General features: G+C 37.4%; 1 protein-coding gene across 3 annotated transcripts in view; it reads left to right on the top strand.

Moving 5' to 3' along the window:
• The window catches only part of KAT6A (lysine acetyltransferase 6A), a 132,705-nt gene that overhangs the window by 8,073 nt on the left and 105,526 nt on the right, over nucleotides 1-19,106 (top strand). The gene's annotated exons all lie outside the window — the stretch shown is intronic.

Raw genomic sequence — 19,106 nt, 5'->3', positions numbered from 1 at the left:
AATGGTGATATAAGAAATTATTTATAAATGTAAACTTGGTAATTTCAATTTCAGATAGCCTGTTGCTATGATACTTTATATAAAAGGGCAGTGATTGGTAGCTGTCCACATTATTAGATTTGGGGATATGCTGACTACATGACAGAATGAGTGTTCATTTTGAAAAACCCAACCTTCTTAAAGCAAAAGATGCTGTAAAGTTGAGAAGAAATAAATTGGTAGTAAATGCGTGGAAAAAGCTGTTAATTTTTAAAGTATTAAAATTCCTTATGTGAGAGGATGCAAGCAGTTATATTTTATAGTGTGTAATTATTGGGAACTTCAAATTGCAAATTTTAATATTTATAGAGCAGAGAATGGAGGCTGATGTCAGCTTTATCAATCTTAAAGTATAGAAAGATTGTTCTGGAGAAAAGTATTCTAATCATATGTACTTGACTTTATTTTTCACAGTAATGGCAAGGATGCAGTGACAGATAATGTAGATTTTGTAATGTTACCAGGTTTGCAACTGATTGATCTCAATAATTACATATTTCTATACCATTTGGTGGTGACTTCAAATGTGCTGGGTCTTGAGGAGATAAGGGCTAGAAATAAAAATGTTACTAACAAGTCATTGAAGGGGATTAATTGTAAATGTGTTTAGGGATGACTTTGTCTCAGCAGACTTGCTCTTTTTTTTTTTTTTAATCCTACAGGCACATTCTTTAATTACTTAGAAAATGAGTCAAGTTTACAAAGACTTTTAACATGGTCAGTATCATTCTGCATATGATTTAGAATAGAAGAGATATATTCGTCAGGTGTATAGGTACAGCACTTAATCAATGCACAAGTTCCTCTTTGAGCTGCAGTTCATAGATTTACGCTCTAGGTTTGCAGTGCCATACATGTTGTGTCTTCATGGGAGCAGGCCATAATGCCAATTGTCAGACTTGTTCTTTTTTCTTTTTTAACATTTTTTATTATTTATTTTTTTTACAATCCGTTCCCCCCCACACACACACATTTTCTGCTCTCTGTGTACATTCGGTGTGCGTTCTTTTGTGTCTGCTTGTCTTCTCCTTAGGCGTCCCGGGATCTTCCAGAGTCGGGGAGAGGCGCTCAATCGCTGGTGCCACCTCAGCTGCCTGGTCTGCTGCGCCTCTTATAGTCTCTCCTCTGTGTCTCTTTTTGTTGTGTCATCTTGCTGCACCAGCTCTGCTTGGGCCAGCTTGCCACGCAGGCCAGCTCTCCGCATGGGCCGGCATTTTGCAGCTCTCCACTCAGGTCAGCTCACTGTGCGGGGCAGCTGCCTTCCCCAGGAGGCTCTGGGGGCTGAACCCTGGAGCTCCCTTATGGTAGACGGGAGCCCAGTTGCTTGAGCCGCATCTCTTCCCATCAGAGTTCTCACTAACAAAACCAGAAATTTAAAAATAACTCAGGCAGAGATACAATGGAATGCAAATTAGTTTGAAGACTGTCAACCCTTCAGGTATTTTGTGGTCTTTTATTTAGCCTATGAACTTAGTGTTTCTTGGTGATATTCAGCCTGATACACCTGAAAACTTGAAACACTGCTCAACTCCATCTACATCAGGGGTTCTTAACCTTTTTTGTTCCGTGAACCCTTTTGCCAGTCAAGTGAAAACCATGGACCCCTTAACTAAGTCCACACTATGCTGTATATTATTTAATAATTATATCACACCCACACCAACATGTCCTCACAAGATTGTTTTTTTGAATTTCAATTCAGGCTCAGGGACCCCTTGTTAAGAACCCCTCATCTACAGCACCCTCTGGTTAGCCATTGCTAATCAAAACTTCAGTACCTGACTGATGTACACAACCTAAGATATTTTTCTTACAGTTACTGGCGCTTTTCTTTCCTGGGCTACTGTCTAGCAATAGATGAAATAAGGGAAATAAATTTACGAAGGCATCAAATATCGCGAATTGCTGTGGGTGTAGAGATCTAGGGAATCTAGCCATGTTAACCTCCTGTTTTCCTTTGCCCTGTATCAGTAGGCTAAGGGAATGTAAGCAGTTGCTCGTAGAAACCTATTAATAGCTAACATTTGTTAAGGGCTAGTGATGTGCTGGGTGTTGTTCTAAGTGCATTAACATGTAGTTTCTTATTGAATTCTCAAAAGAATTCTACACAGGTAAATTCTATAGGTATTATATATATATAATTTAATAATGTTTAATAATACAAGTCTTCTTGATAGCTTTTCATAAGAAAAACAAATGGAAAATGGGTGTAAAGAAATGTAAAATATATTAAATGTCTTTTTATCCTTTCCTTTTTTATTTAGTTCATCCTGGACATATGGGCCAGTACTTTTTTACATTGCTCTTATTTTTAATACTGTGAAAGCTAATAGATAACAGGAATGGCTTGATGAATCTGTGAAAGAAAATTATATTCTACATTTCTTAAGGTTGCGAGAGACTCCTTGCCATATTAAAATTTTTTTTCCCTCTTTTCATTTAGAATATTGTAGAAAGCATATCTTCTATACTGATTTTTTTTTTGTTCTGAAAGGACTGAATTCAGGCCCCAAGTTTGCTGGTTAAAACAGAATTATTAAAAAAAAAATTCTAGTAAACTTTGAGAGCTTTTTAAAATGACAATAATGACTGCTTTTCATGCTGTGATTTAAATTTTTTTTAAAGAAACAAATACATGTTAAATATAGGAATTATTAAGAACCCCATTCTGATAAAGTTGTTTGCCAGTTGGCCATTTAGGGCTGGAGTTAGTTCACAAAGGATCTGCAGCAGATGAATTAGACCACTAGCGCATTACCCTTCTGCTTGTCCCAGCTGGAGCAGGATTAGGATTCATTTGGCTGCAGCTGGTTCCCAGGAAAATGAAGACTGTTCCTTCTGGTTATTTCCTTTGACAGGAAAGTCATAGTTCCCAGCAGATGGTTTTCATCAGCACTGTACATAACTCTGTAAATTCAAGTCCCCAAAATTACTTTCAACTTCATTAGGGAACAGGTGAAGAAACAGTTCATAGTATGTTACTATTTTGTTAAGCGTTGAAATTAAGCATAGAGATTATAGTAATGTAGCTCTTAAATTTGTTGAATGCCTTTCTGGGTCAAAATAGTTTTTAACTGTGAGCAATTAAAAAAAAAAAGGTGACCTGCCAAGATAAAAGGTCTGGCTGTAGTGTTAATTGAGGTGTATTTGGTAGTTGAATTATATTATGCTTACAGAGTGGAGATACATTCTTTAATAAAAGGAATTGAATTTTCTGCATTTTAGGATTTTGAGCCAGTGGCAGTCTTGGATTATGGTGATTCTTATTTCACAAACAGGAAAACTAAGGGCCAAAGAGATTTAAATGTCTTTTCCAGTGCCTCACAGTGAAATAATGACATTTGGGAGAATTGAAGAGGTTCTTCTCAGTTCTTAGTTTTTTTCATTATGCTGTAGTACTGCTTATATTAATAGTATTAGAGAGCAATAAATATATAATAATATAGTTAGAACTCTCTTCTTCTTTAATGGAAACCATAGAATAAACCCTGGCCTAGGGAATTTTTGTGGTTTTATTAACCACAGATATATAAATCTGCTTCATTTAAAAGGTGTTCGAAAATAGCTATATACTCTTGTTAGAGACTTGATACAATTTTTGGGCCCAAATTAGAGGAATTAAGAAAGTTTTCATTTGTTTTTAGCTAAATGTTAGAGAATATGTTGAGCTACCTGACTGTTGGTGGAAAAAAGTATTCCCCCGAGTATTGCAAGAAATGTTCACTTAACAGTCAAGTCTGACTTTCAGTAGGTCTAGAGTGCAGATAGCCTCAGAACAACTTGGTTAGAACTCTGAGATAAATATAGACAGATACAAGCCTTTCTATTAATGAAGTCATTATCAAAGATATTAAATATGGGTGGACCAGGAGTGTATAGTCTAACACTCCATGTTGTATATACTTAGTATTTTGATTCTGGAAGGAGCTTGAGAGATTTGTAATATTATCAGTAAACAAACCTTATAGGGAATGGCTTTTATGACTAGGGGCGTATCTCTGCATTGCTTTTACTTTGTCATAAAACTTAGCAAATATATTAAAATAGTAGCAAATAAAGGTTAATATTGGGGACGGTTATTTGTGAAATGGGTTATTTTTCTAATCATTTGTAAAACTTAAGGAGAAAATAACTGATGTAGAAAGAAAACTGGGCAGCTAAATTTTTTTTTATGTGTGAAAGAAGACAGCTGATTCCTTTGCACTTTACTTTTTGTGCAGAGGAGGTGAGTCCCATGTATGTGGGGGGATATGCTTGTATTATAGGCTGCTTTTTTCTTTTTCCTCCAGGGAATTGTAACTGTAGTTCACCTAGAGAGTTCACCTGTAGTTGACCTAGAGAGCTACTGTTAGTTAAACCTTAGTTTTCAGTTCTTTCTGCTTAGTATAGTGCAGGATTTCCTTTTTTTCTTAGTCATTGACTACAGTGAAGTATTTACCTCTTTCTGAGTTTTCTAGAACCTGTGACACAACTCTTGGAAATATTAGTGCTATTTTTTGTGTTGGGAGTGATATACTTTGGTGGTTTCCCAGTTTTTCTCTAAGGGAGATCTTTTAAATATCTAAGGGAGATTTAGTATTTAGGTCCTCTTTCATCATTTTCTTCTTTTCTTTTCATGCCAATTTTTAACATAAATATAAAGCCCTGTCCTTTCTAAAGCAGTGGTTCATAACCCTAAATCCACTTTAGAATCAGCTGAGGATCCTTGAAAAATAAAAATCAAGCCAGTTATGTTAGACTCTAGCAGTAGGGTCTAGGTTTTTTATTTTTATTTTTATTACGGTTTCTGAATTGAATGTGCAGCCAGGATTGAGAACCACTGCTCTGATGCTTAGAACCAGTATCTCTAGTGGAAACTGGCTGAGGGGTAGGGAAGGATAGCAGGAGCAGGTTCTTTCTTTTTTTCCTTTCTTCTTTAGAGAAGTTACAGGTTTACAGAAAAATGGAGAAAATACAGAGTTCCCTTATGCTCCCCCATATACAGTTTTCCCTATTATTAACTCTTTAAAATTTTTTTGTCTTTTTTTTAAAAAGATACATAGATCACAAAAAAAGTTACATTAAAAAATATAAGAGGTTCCCATATCCCCCCCATTATTAACTCTAAATAATTAGAGTATGAAGTAGTTTCTTTTTATCTAATAATTGAAACTCAGACAAATACATTAGACAGTACGCCTCACTCCCTCTCTTGACCACAGTTTGGATCCAGGATAGTGTAATTTTGGAAACCTAAATTCATTTGATCTTACTCCCTGACCATAGCTGTCCCAGTCTTCCACCTTTCTCTCACCTTATTCCCACTACACCCACTTTGATCTCATCAAGGTCTCTTGGTATATAGTTTGGGAAAAGTTGCCCAGGCAATTTTGATGGGTGTACCTCCCCCACTTTTATTTTCAGCAGACACTCCCGTAGCCTACTTCATAGAGATATATGTCTTATTTGTACTCTCTTTGCTACCTTCTCAGAGGACAGTGAAAGAAATATCGTATCTAAGGCTATTCTTTCTATTTATGTGCAGAATACTGATCCTATTCTTTCCTGGCCTCAAGCCCTTGCCCTATTAATAATGTTCCCATCTTTTGACTCTTTGATATCTTTCTCTTTCAAGTCTTACCCCTTAGCATACTGAAGATTCTCACATCAAATTAGAGGAAAAAGAAACAAAAAGCACGCTATAGCTTTCTGTCTATAGCCCTCTCCCCTCTTCACTTCGAAACTTCTTGAATAAAAGTATCTATATTCATTCCAACCTGCATCAATCTGACCTTTGGTCTTAGGGCTCCATTTGAAACTGCTTTGTGGGTAGTTTCAGTCAGTATTTTCCCTGACTTCTCAGTAGCATTTAGTACTTGTGGACCATTCTTTCCTTCTTTAACCACTACCCTCGCCCTTCTATTCTGCCCCTCACCCACCAATCTTTCTTCTTTTGGGGGGGAGGGGAGATTTTTAATGGTCTTATTTAATGCAGATAAGCTTGCAAACGAGCTCTTTCTTCATTTTCTTTGTGGTAATGAAAATGAAGTGGCTTGGGGATTAGTAACTCTGATGGCCAGCTGGGCTGTCCTTTCCTCGATTATGGCTTTGTGGTTCTCCGAAGAAATGCGAACAATCTCAGCACGGGAAGATTTGCTTTACATCAGCAGCACTTCAAGCTTCTTGACACTGTGGTCCAGGAATTTTTGGAAGCCACTGGGCAACACGTGCTTGTTTTTCTTTTGCTTCTTTAACCAATGTTGGACATCAGGATCTCATCTGTGAATCTTCTCGGCGCCCTCTTGTTATTGCCTCTGGGTTTCCACCAGTTATGCTTAATTTTGTCATACTGCTTTGACTGATGCCAGATGAATGTCTTGATCCTCTTTTTGATGATCTTGGGCTTCACTTGGGGTGGTGGGAGCAGGGGGAGCGGGGATCTGATGGCAGCCTTGATGCCAGGTAGGAGATTCCTGCCACCTCTGTAGGCAGTGCTGGGGAAGAGAGGAGGCTAATGCCTTTTTTTGAAGATCTATTTATTTATTTTTCCCCCTTCCCCTCCTCCCACCCTTTTGTTTTTGCTGTCTGTGTTGTCTTTTCTTCTCATGTTCTCTCCTCTAGGAGTCACCAGGATTCGATCCTGGGGACCTTTGATGGGGAGAGAGGTTCCCTGTCAATTGCGCCACCTCAGTTCCTGGTTTCTGCTGCACTTCACCTTGACTCTCCCCTTGTCTCTCTTTTGATGCGTCATCATCTGCGTGACTCATTTATACGTAGGCACTGGCTCACCACACAGGCATTTGCTCAGGCACTGGCTCACCACGCAGGTGCGCTTTCTCTTCTTTTTCACCAGAAGGCTCCAGGGATCGAACCTGGGCCCTCCCATATGTTAGCGGAAGCTCATCACTTGAGCCACGTTCACTTCCCCCAACATTCTTTTAATCACCTTCTTCCTTCCATTTTAGTGCAGTCTCTTAGTGCAAGTCCTTATTCTTTTTTTCCTGATGTATGTTAGTAATGTTCTTATTGATTTTTCTTCCTCCAGTATCATCTCACTCTAATCTACATTATTTCCAGAAACGATCTTGTGAAATGATTAAGAATCAGACTGTTTGCCACTATTTGCTTTAGGACCTTGGATAATTTGCTTAACCTTTCTTTGCCATACTTCCTCCTATAAAATGGGGATAATACAGTCCCTATCTCATAGGGAAATTATGAGAAATTAATGAGTTAATATAGTTCAGTGTTGTCCATTAGAACTTTGTGTGAGGATGGAAATGTTCTCTTTGCACTCTCCTGTATGTAGCCACTAGCCACATGTGGCTGTTGAGAATTTGAAATGTGCCTAGTGTGACTGAGGAATTGAATTATTAATTTAATTTAATTTTATTGTAATTTAAATAGCACATATGGCTAATAGCTACTGCGTACAGTAGACATGGCAGTATACAGAGTATATACAATAGAACTTAGCCTATTTAAGTGCATTACAGATGTTAGCTGTAATTACCATCTTTCTAAAATTAAAATCACGCCTCTCTTTAAAATCCTTCTGGGCCAAATTCTGTGGCAGAGTTTAAATGATTTGAACCCCCCCCCCAACTTCTTCATATGCCCCTGTATTCTACTATACCAGTGTTTTTCAAAGTGTAGTCTTAAGATCGCTAGCAAAGGCACATGAAATGCAAATTTTTGGTCCCACACCAAACCTACTGAATCATAAATTGGAGCATGTTAATTAAGCCGTTCAGGTAATATGATGCTCACTAAAGTCTGAGAACCACTGCGCTATACCAAACTACTTGTAGTTCCTCAGATTAACCTTTTTTTTTTTCTTGCTCCTGTGTTTTTCACTTACGTGGAATGATCATCCCTACTCCCTTCCCCAATTAGATCTTGTTTATCCTTGCAGACTTAGCTTAGATATGTCCTCTTTCTATGTCTCTCTTTCTTATTACCCGCTCTGCTCCCAGGCTGATTTAGAGACCTCTCTTCATACCTCTGATACCCTGTTCACATCTCCATAATAGCCCATTTTACTTTCTATTGTTGATTTAACCTGCCTATCCCAGACAGTGAGTTTAGGACCTTGTTGTTGGTCTTTTCTGTCACCTCTCTACCATGCACAGTGTCTTGGATACTTCACAAGTATTCACTGAGCATCTTCTGAGTATAGCACAAGTGATTAGGTCCTGGTTGCAGAAGAAATAGTCTCTGTAATTAGCACTCACAGTGGTAAGTGCTCTGAGGGTAGAAACAGGTTGGAGAAGCTGGGAAGTCTTCTCAGAGGAAGTTACATGGGCAAGGGTTAGTGAGGAGGGGAAGCAAATGGGTGTGGTGGGAAAGAGAGTAGTTCCTGCAGAGGGTACAGCATGTTCAGTGGCGTAGAAGCACATTCTAAGCACTTAATAAATGTTTAATTGACTATGAATGGAAAAAAAAAATTCACATCTAATTTTTAGACCTCGTTTTTGAAGTCTCCTTTCCCAGCAAATATTGCATTTTATATGCTTCTGCAATTTATAAGCAGCTTTTTTACTTGATATTGCTTTCGTTAAGCTGATGGTTATCACAGCCCCTGGAATGCCTACCTTACTACAAAAAGAGTTTAGAAAAAGAAAAATTATGTAACAGCATAATTCTTTATAATCTATTAGGAATATTTTTAAAAGGTATGACAGAGTAACTAAGCCAGCAGTTGTCCAGTTATCTTTTTTTCTTTCTTTCTTTCAATGGCAGAAGAAAGGATTTTTTTACCTGAAGATTTATTCTGCAGGGTGAGGAACACATTAGTGGTGGCAGAGGTAAACACATTCTCCCTGTTGCATAAGAAAGGACCAAGATTTTTTTTTTAAAGATTTATTTATTTCTCTCCCCCCCCTCCCTGCCCCAGTTGCCTGTTCTCTGTGTCTATTTGCTGCGTCTTGTTTCTTTGTCCACTTCTGTTGTCGTCAGCGGCACGGGAAGGTGTGGGCGGCGCCGTTACTGGGCAGGCTGCACTTTATTTCGCGCTGGGCGGCTCTCCTTACGGGGCGCACTCCTTGCACGTGGGGTTCCCCTACGCAGGGGACACCCCTGCGTGGCACAGCACTCCTTGTGTGCATCAACACTGCGCGTGGGCCAGCTCCTCACGGGTCAAGGAGGCCCGGGGTTTGAACCGCGGACATTCCATGTGGTAGGCGGACGCCCTAACCACTGGGCCAAGTCCGCTTCCCAGGACCAAGATCTTAAATCACCAAGATTGCAAACTTAGAGCATGTTTTAGTTTCCTAGGCTTCTTAAAGCAAAATACCATGAAATGGTTCAGTTTAAACATTAAAGGAATGGAAATTTATTTGCTTACAGTGTTTTTGTTTTTTTTTAAAAACATGTACTGGGAGCCGCGGAATAAACCTGGAACCTTGTATGTGGAAAGCTGGCGTTCAACCACCGAACCACATTGACTCCCTTGAGTTGGTTTTTTCATTGGTTTTGCTTTTAAAAAAAAATTTTAGGAGGTGCTGGGGACAGAACCTGGGACCTCCCATGTGGGAAACAGGTGCTCCACCACTTGAGCCATATCAGTTTCCTTTACTTACAGTTTTTAGACTGAGAAAATGTCTAAGGCATCATTGGGGCAATGCTTTCTTCCTGAAGACTGGCTGCCAGCCTTGACTCTTCTGCCTCATGGTAAGGCACATGGCGGTGCCTGCTGGTCTCTCCCTCCTCTTCCCAGATTTATTGATTTCAGTTTCTTGCTTCCCTGGCTTTCTCGCTTTGTATTCATTCCCTTTATAAAGGACTCTAGCAATAGTATTAAGTCCCATCCTGAATGAGGTGGGTCACACCTTAACTGAAGTAGTCTTATGAAAAGGTCCTACTTACAATGGATCCACACCCATAGAAATGGATTAAATTTAAGAACATGTTTTTCTGGAGTACATATAGATTCAAACCACCTCAGAGCACTTTTCAAACCACCTCAGAGCACTTGGCATTATTAAGAGGGTTGAAGAATGGCAGCATGCCAGCCACACTGTCACTTTTTTTTTTTTAAAGCAGTTTTATTGAGATATATTCCATATTGTAAGTTGTCAACTTTGTAGCTTTACTTTATTGGCTCTTTTTGCCCTTTGCTGCTGCTGTCTAAGGCTTCCTTTTGCATTTATTAGTCCTCCCCTGTTGTAAGAGGGTTTGGTTTATGTGCTGTGCAAGCTCCAGCTTTTAGTTGTTGCTGAAGACCTGCTCTTGTCTCTTTAGGACTTTATATATGTAATTTTTGGTAAAAACTTAACTTTTACTGTCATTGAATGCTTTACAAGTACGTTGGCTCCATTTACTAACTTTGATAGACAATTCATTAAAAAAACATAGTTTTATTTTTGATAACTTCAGGTAAGCAGAACAAACTTAAAGAATGAAAAAAGGAAAACATCTTTTTCCCTAAAATTTCGTATGGCTGGTAATAGTATGTTTCTGAAGTGTTCCCACAGATTATAAACAATTTTGCTTTCCCATGTATTTTTCTTTTGATATAACAATTTTTGTGGTAAGGTAGGCAATCCAGGAACTGCAGTGGCCAAGATTTACTAATACAAAATTATATGGGTAGTTAAGGGAGTAAATAGATGGAACTAGAGCCCAGGTTTCTTCAAGTTCAGTACTTCTTCAACCATGTAAAGGTGTTTTTTGTGTGTATGAAATACATATGACTATGGTTCATGTGAAAAAAGCATTAAAAAAAAAGTGGATGTTTCCTTTAGCATTTGTTGCATACATCTGTTAAAACATTTATCAAATCCTAAGTATTGTTTATCTTTGTATTTATTTAGTTCCTGGCAGTTTGTATTGCTCAGAAAATGTTTGTTGAATTCAAACTCTCAGGTTTTAAATAAAGGGGAATAATAGAAATTCTCAGATTGTTTTCTTTTTTTTAATTAAAAGTTTATTAAAACTTAGGAGCTGAACCATTTATCTTCTCAAAAATCATAGCCTCTGTAGATTAAAAGGAGAGAGTTTCACATGTTTTCTTGGGAATGTTCTATACCTAAAGCTAAAATGTCTGCTATTTGCTACTTCCCTCAAGGTAATGTCTGTTATATATTACAAATACAATATTTTAAATAAAAATTATGTTCTCCCAATAGATAATTCATACTGTATATAAAACACAAAAAGGTACAGAAGAGTATTCTGTGAAAAGTATTCCCCTTTTGGGAGGCATCTAGTGAATTTTATAGTATTCACTGGATATTCTATATGTGTACAAGCAGTCACTTTATATATGCATTTCTTTCTTTTTCCCACAATAACATGCTGTTTTGTACATTTTCCCCCCTCTTAACAGTATATCTTAAAGAGTGGTCCATATTGGTACATAAGGATTGATGGTATCCATTTTTGGATGTATCATAATTTATATAACCTGTTCCTTACAGGTGGACATTTGTTTCCAATTTCTTTTTTCATGATTACAAGCAGTGCCTCAACGAATAATCTCATATGTACATCATTTCACTTATAAGTTCCTGGAAATGGAATTATTGGGTCAGAGTATATGCCTTTGTAGTTTTGATATTTCTGTATTTTTCTTCACAGAGAGTCACTAGTAGTGTATGAGAGTGCCTATTTCCCTATACACTTTGCAACATAGTATTATCAAACTATTTGATATTTGGTAGTCTTGATACGTGAAAAAATTATTACTCATTTTTTACTTGATTCTTTTGTTCTCATTTGTGTTTACTCTCTCAATTTAGTAACCAGAGACAACCTCTGATGTGCAGTTCTACTGCCAGGCCTTTTTGTATTACTTAAAAAGGTACAATTCTTACAGAATTAACTAGAAGTTTTTCTTTTCTTTTTTAAACTATTATTTGCTTTAAAAATGTTATGATGTGTTTTTGCTGGTTTCTCTTGCAAACAATAGTCTATACTGATAGGTTTCTATCCTATGGAATGAGTCTTTCCTGCCCTTCCTCCCTGCAATAAAAAATCTTGACCTCTTGTTTTGTTACTGATGCAAGGAAATCCTGTTTAGTAGATGTTTCAGTATGTCTTGGTTTACCATTCTTTTTAAGCACACATTATACTTTCATTATGTAGTTCTTGTATTTGAAAACGTTTGTAATTTTGAATATGTTATAGATTAGGTCACAGCAATGCTTAGGGGGAGGTTATCTGTTTTATAATGAAAATTTTTATTTTATAATTATAATTTTATAAATGACTTGTGCCCAAAGTTATATGGCTAAAGTGTAGAGTGCGCCAATGTAGACGATAATATAGTGTGGTCAAAAGGAAAAAACACTATGAATTCTGAATTGAGATAAATGGAAATTCTGTTAAACTGGTGGTGCAGTAGTTTAAAGAACTCCCTGAATTATTTTTGCAACATTAGTTTCTGATTAGTTTTGTTACGAGGAATTATATAAGTGGAATTAAGAGCACAGATCCCAGCGTAACCATTTATCTGCAATTTGATCTTTGTTCAGGTATGTAACCCTCTATGAGCTTCAGTTTTCCTTTCTTTTTTGGAAAATTAGTAACTGTACCTAGATTATCGAATTAATGAAGCAGCTGTCTTTCTAAAGATTGTGTCTAGCCTGAGAAGGTTTTTTAGCCCTTCACTTTAAAAAATAAGAAGCAGGAAGGTAGTCCTGACTTCCCTCTCCTTTTTCTAGTAAAACAAAACTTTATTATTGATACAAAGGTAGTAGGTGCCAGGGGTTCAGAAGGGAGGGGAGAAATGAATGGGTGGAACGCAAGGCATATTTGGGGCTGTGAGATTCTTCTTTATGACACTGCAATGACAGACACATGATTTTATACATTTGTCAAAGCCTGTAAAACAGTACAGCACAAAGGGTAACCATAATGTAAATTACAGATATTGATTAGTAGCAATGCTTTAATATTGGTTCATCAATTGTAACAAGTGAACCATACTAATATAAGATGTTAAGAATTGGCAAAACTGTGTGTGTGTGGGGGGGTTATATGAGAATTTCCTATACATTGGGTGTAAATTTTCTGTAAATCTACAGCTTCTCTAAAAATAAAGTTTTATTACAAAAAAGTTAGTTTATTAACCCCCAAGATATTGTCATATTTTGATGACAATTTTAATTTTCATAAACATATCAGTTTGAACAGGACATAGAAGTAGACATCCAGATAGTTTAAAAAGCATTTCTCACATATTCTATAATCCATTTAAATTAGGATGGCTGTTCTCTGGTCATATTCCTTTGGAATAGGCAAAATATTTGAAGAATTCCCCTTTGTCCCCACTTTTTTAGTACTTGAAAGTAACAGTGTCTTCCCCTCCTTGGGGAAAAAAAAAAGAAATTCCTTTATAAACAAATAAAAAACCAAAGCAGAGCACCTCCTTTGTTAAAGTTGTTGAAGTAGGTCCTTACTTTGAATCTTTAAGTTTAAGATTAGGATAAGGCTAAAGTCCTGGAGCTGTTTGTCTGCATGCAAAGTGACCAGGCCCATATTGGGACTCATACTAATTACGGTTTTAATATAATTAAGCACGATATTATATAGTTCTGCTTCTCAAATTTTCATGTGGCATGATCTTGTTAAAACGCAGTTGCAGGTCTTTGGTGAGACCTGAAATTTTGCATTTCTAACACCCTCCCAATTATTTCACTGCTGCTAGTTCAAAGAACATACTTTAATTAGCGGATTTCTGTAAGACTCAGCAAATCAATTAAGATATTTCTTATCTGTCTCTTCTTTATTCTTGACTGGTTGTCTTAAATCACATGCTTATTTCCAGATTCAGCAGATGTTCATTGAATGTCTGTGTCCGGCATTATGCTAGGTGCTGGGAAAGTAGCAGGGATGATAGATAGACACTCCGTGCTCTCAGTCAAGTGGGGAAGCTAAGGAAATAATAAAATATACGTAAGTGATGGTGGAGAATTAACAAGGACCTCTGAGAATATAAGTACAAAAACTATTTTTTTAAAGATCAGGTTTTTGATCTGAGCCTAGTTTCTCTGATATGTTGACATCTGAGTTCTCAGTAGGTATAGAATAGAATTTTGGATTGATTCTCAATCTAGAACAAGGGTTGGCAAACTTTTTCCGTAAAGGGCTGCATTATACCCTTGGAGAATATTTTAGTCTTTGTGGCCCATAACATTCTGTCTTCACCACTCACCCCTGCCATTGTAGTGCTTAGCCCCTGTAGACAATGTGTAAATAAATAATCGTGTTCCAATAAAATTTTTTAAAAAGAAATAGTAACATTCAGGCTTCTTTTTAAATTTTTATTTATTTATTTTTTAATTAAAAAAAGTTTTAAAAATTTATCCTCCCCTCCCCTTGCGGCTTGCTTGCTGTCTGCTCTCTGTCTGAATTCATTGCATGTTCTTCTGCTTATCTGCTTGTCTCCCTTTGTTGCGTCATCTTCCTGCGCCAGCTCTCCGCGGGCACAGGCTGTCAGCTCCCTGTGGGGCATGGCTGGCTTGCCTTCACAAGGAGGCCCTGGGATGCAAACCCAGAACTTCTCATATGGCAGATGGGAGCCCAATTGATTGAGCCACAGCCGCTTCCCTCCAATAAAATTTTGCTGATGAAACAGGCGGTGCACTGGATTTGGCCTGTGGGCCAAGTTTGCCCAAGTGTGAGATACATTGAAAATAATTTAACAATAAAGTAAAGAATGATTTACTTAAAAATTATAATAGTGTCTTCTTAGTTTGCCAGGCTGCAGTATCAAATACCACACAATTGGTTGGCTTAAACAGCAAGCTTGAATCTCTGCCTCTGTCACCTGGTAATCTCTCTCTTCTTGTGTCAACTCTTCAGGTTTCTGCTGACTTTCTCCTTTTCCCTGTGGCCTTTTTTAACTTCCGGTTTTTCGTTTTTTTTTTCTTTATATGGCCTCCAGTAGTATGGATTAAGGCCCACCCCTCTCAGTTGGCTACATTTTAACTAAAAAAAAAATCTTCCAAAGGTCCTATTTACAAATGATATCACATCCACAAGAATTTGGGTTAAGAGTAAGAACATGTCTTTCCTTGGGTACATAATTGAACCTACCACAAATAGCATCATTGATTCATTTGTATTCTAATGTTCTGTCAGGTCCTAGGGATACCCCTGAGAATATATCATGGATGTGATGGTCATGTATATCACTGGGAAAAAAAAGGGGAGGGGCTCAAGAAATCCTGCTCTTGAATTTTAGTCAGCACTCCAAAAAAGCATCACAAATGCTAGTTTTTCCCCTTTTATTGTATGAGGTAGGAAGCCATGACAGGTAGAAGGGATTAGAGAATCACAATTTAACTGTGCAGTAAAGCATGTCTGTAAATTTTTCTGGCCAGTATTTAAAAATATGTAATTCTTAGCCATTAGAGGACATCCTTGGGCACTGAATTAGTTACCACCATGTAGGCTGGTAAAAAGAATTTGGGCTCTGGAATTTGCTTTCTGGTTTTACCACTTAACCAGTTGTGTGGACTTGGGCACAGTACTCACTCTGCCCCTCAGTTTTGTCATAGGGTAATAATACAGCACATAGTTTTGGAGGTTATAAGAAACACTATATTTAATAGCATGTAGTATAGCACTATAGCACTGGTGAATAGTATACCCTCAGTAGATGTTACTTTCCCTCCCTTCTGACCTGCCTGCTGAGCAGCTTTTTATGTGCTGAGGGAAGTTAAGAAAAAAATGTCCCTGGAACATAAGAATCTTAAAATTTTCGTGGAGGCAAAAACATAGAAGAGGATAACTTTTAAAATAATATGTAAACAGAAATAAGGCCTTTCCTAGAGCGGCTATCTCAAGTAGAAGAGAAATATAATTTAATTGTAGAACTAAATGGCTTAGGAATTTTTAATTCAACCCCCCCCCTTAGTTGTCTATGTGTTGCTTTTATAAATGTGAAGAGAAGGAGATTCTCTAATATTCATCTGTTAATTGGATGTTACTGCCCTCGTGGTTAGGAATTTCTTCAATTCTAAGTTCATAATAGTTCAGTTTTAGCACCTAGTAGCTTTCCCTTCATATTTTGAACACTTGGTAAACTTTTTTTTTTAAGATTTATTTTGAATTTTTTCATTTATTCCTCCCCCGCGCCCCCCGTTGTCTGTTCTCTTGTGTCCATTTGCTTTGTGTTCTTCTGCATCTACTTGCATTGTCTGGTGGCACTGGCAAACTGTCTTTTGTTGCATCATCTTCCTGCATCAGCTCTCTGTGTGTGCAACGCCACTCCTGGGAGGGCTGTGCTTTTTTTTACATGGGGCAGCTCTCCTTGTGGGGCACACTCCTTGTGCATGGGGCATCCCTATGTGGGGCTGCCCCTGCGTGGCATGGCACTCCTTGTCACTCCTTGTTCATGGCAGCATTGCATGTGAGCCAGCTTACCACATGGGTCAGGAGGCCCTGGGTATTGAACGCTGGACACTCCATATGGTAGGCGAATGCTCTATCAGTTGAGCCATGTTTGCTTCCCCACTTGGTAAATGTTGACTCAAGTAATTTTCTGACCTCAACCGAGATGGAGAGTGACTATTTAGTCTTGACTGTAAATTTAATAATTTTGATTTAATATTGCTACTAAGAACCATTTTCTGTGACATTTTTATAACTCTTTAGTGTAGTAACTTGAATTTTTAAAGAGGTTAGAATTTATGTTATTTTAGTCTCTTGGAGCTGTATTAGTGGAAGGGAAAGATTGCACTGAATACTCTCAAGCAAAAAGATATAGTTATTGATATTTAGCATGGGGGAAGCGGATGTGGCTCAAGTGATTGAGTGCCCGTGTACCACATGGGATGTCCCGGGTTTGGTTCCCCACATCCGCTTCCCCTTAGTTCAGGCCCTCCTTTTTTCTTTCTTGTGTTGGTGATGTTTTCTTTCGGTTCTGTTTCCCTTCATTCACTGAGTAAATATTTAATGGTATGTGACATGTGGTAGGCTGTTCTAAGTGCTAGAGATTCAGCAGTGAATTTAAAGATAAAAATCCCTGCCCCCTACCTTCATGGAGCTTACTTTATCTAATAGATTCCAGTCTAGACTTTCAGACTATTGTGTCCTTCTCTTGTTTAGAATCCTCAAGTCTAGTAAATTTCCATTGCCTTCTGGACAAAATTCAGACTCCTTAGCCCTTATGCAACTTCATCTCTTGCTGTGCTCTTCTTAAACCTCTGCTTTTCAGCATTAATAACTTGCAGTCCCTTGTAGGCACCACACACTCTTAACTTTCAGTTTTAATATGGATGTATCTCTGCCTGGAATGGCATCTGTTAGACAACCTCCCTCCTCCCCCGCAAACAAAAATGGTTGATATCTTTTAGGCCTCCTTGACATTCCTACAACCACATCTCTAGCTTGGTGATATGTCTGTTGGTACCTTTAGGCTTACTGATGCTCTGACATTTTTTCCCCAGTCTTACGGTAGTTATTTATTTATTTGCCTTTCCTACTAGAATTAAAGACAAGGGTTGCTGTTTGTTTATTTTATCAGTGTCTATCAAGGGACTTGGCTTATAGTGGGTGTTGAAATATTCATTGAACAAATGAATCCTTTCAATCCTTCAGACAGTACTGAGGGTAACTTTTAATGAGTCTGTATTCTGAAATATAAAAGAGAGACTGTTACAATTTGGAGAAAATGGAAATATATGCATTGCTGATACTTTTTACTCCCTTCAGAGACCCAGAGTCATTTGGATAGTTAAATATAAAGTGGACTCTGAGCAACTGCATTTGCTCAATAAATTGTCATTTTTGCTATCTTTAGAAATACAAGGATTTTGTAAATTTTTTTTCTTTCAATTAAGAAAAAAGGTTTGACATTTCATTTCCCCTGCCCCTTATAATAGAGAGATCTACTCATTTGCTTTGGTGTTTCTCTAGCATTTTTTAAAAAATTCCAGTTCTTTTTGACCCTATTTTATGGATCCCGCTCTTTGACCTTTATTATTTGTATTCATTAATCTCTCAATCTATTATTTTATATTTATAGAGATATTAAAAGTGTTTTGTGTACCTTATGCTCCGGTTTTCTATTCAAGGATATGCAAATTTAAATCTGCTATTTTGAAGAAGAGTGCTTTAACATATTGTTATGTATATTTGCTATAAGAAAAGGTTTAATCTTTGACTAAAGAACTGTTAAGTTTCATGTTGTTCGCTTTTAATGCTAATTTAAAAATAAAAAATAGAAGAGCCTTGTATTTCCCAAATTGCTTCCCCGCCACACCAGTTCCTGGATTCGTGTTCAGAGAACATAGGGTTCCATGATACAATAAGCTTAAGAAATAACCCTCTCTTGGAGACTCATAGGTCACTACGCATATTAAAGTGATTGTGGAGTCCCCACCTACACCTGTTTACCTTTGCGAACTGAACTTATTTATGTAAAGGAAGACAACCCTTCTCTCCTCACCTCTTACTGCCCATTAGACCTGTTAAGGAAGCACAATGTTTTGTATTTTCTGGGGCTCTAACATTCTTTGGGAACTTTACCTTTAGTATTCTTTAATAGGAATTAGAGTGCTTGCACTTGTCTGTATTTGCAGTTAATTCAAGGAGTAAAAAAAGAGCCAGTCCTATTTCAATTGGAAAAGCCTATCTGTAGGGTCTGATTGTATATCCATGAGCAAATTTCTTTGCTTTTTTTTTTTTTTAGAGAAGTTTTAGGTTTACAGAGAAATCAGGCAGAAGATGTAGTTCCCAATATTATTCCCCTCTCGCCCTCCCAATTATTAATACCTTGTGTTAGTGAGGTATACTATTAACTATAGTCTATGGTTTACTTTAGGGTTCCCTGTTTGTGTGGTACAGTCCTACAGTTTTAAAAAAAGCTTTTCTAGTAACATGTATAGCCTAAAAATTCCCCTTTTATATATATATCTATATGAAGGATATATATCCTTCATATATCTATTTCAGTGTGTTAATTAGGTTCACAATGTTGTGCTACCATCACTCCACCTCCCTTGTCAAAAGTTTGTCATTATCCCAAATAGAAACTCTATACAATTTAAGAAATAACTCCCCCTTCTGTACCCCTGTCTCAGCCCCTGGTAAATTGTATTCTTGTTTCTGGCTCTATGAATTTGCTTATTTTAATT

The sequence above is a fragment of the Dasypus novemcinctus genome, chromosome 29 (genome assembly GCF_030445035.2).
Source record: "Dasypus novemcinctus isolate mDasNov1 chromosome 29, mDasNov1.1.hap2, whole genome shotgun sequence".
Lineage (NCBI taxonomy): Eukaryota > Metazoa > Chordata > Mammalia > Cingulata > Dasypodidae > Dasypus > Dasypus novemcinctus.
The sequence above is the reverse complement of the archived record's forward strand: the minus strand, read 5'-3'. Positions and strand labels throughout refer to the sequence as shown.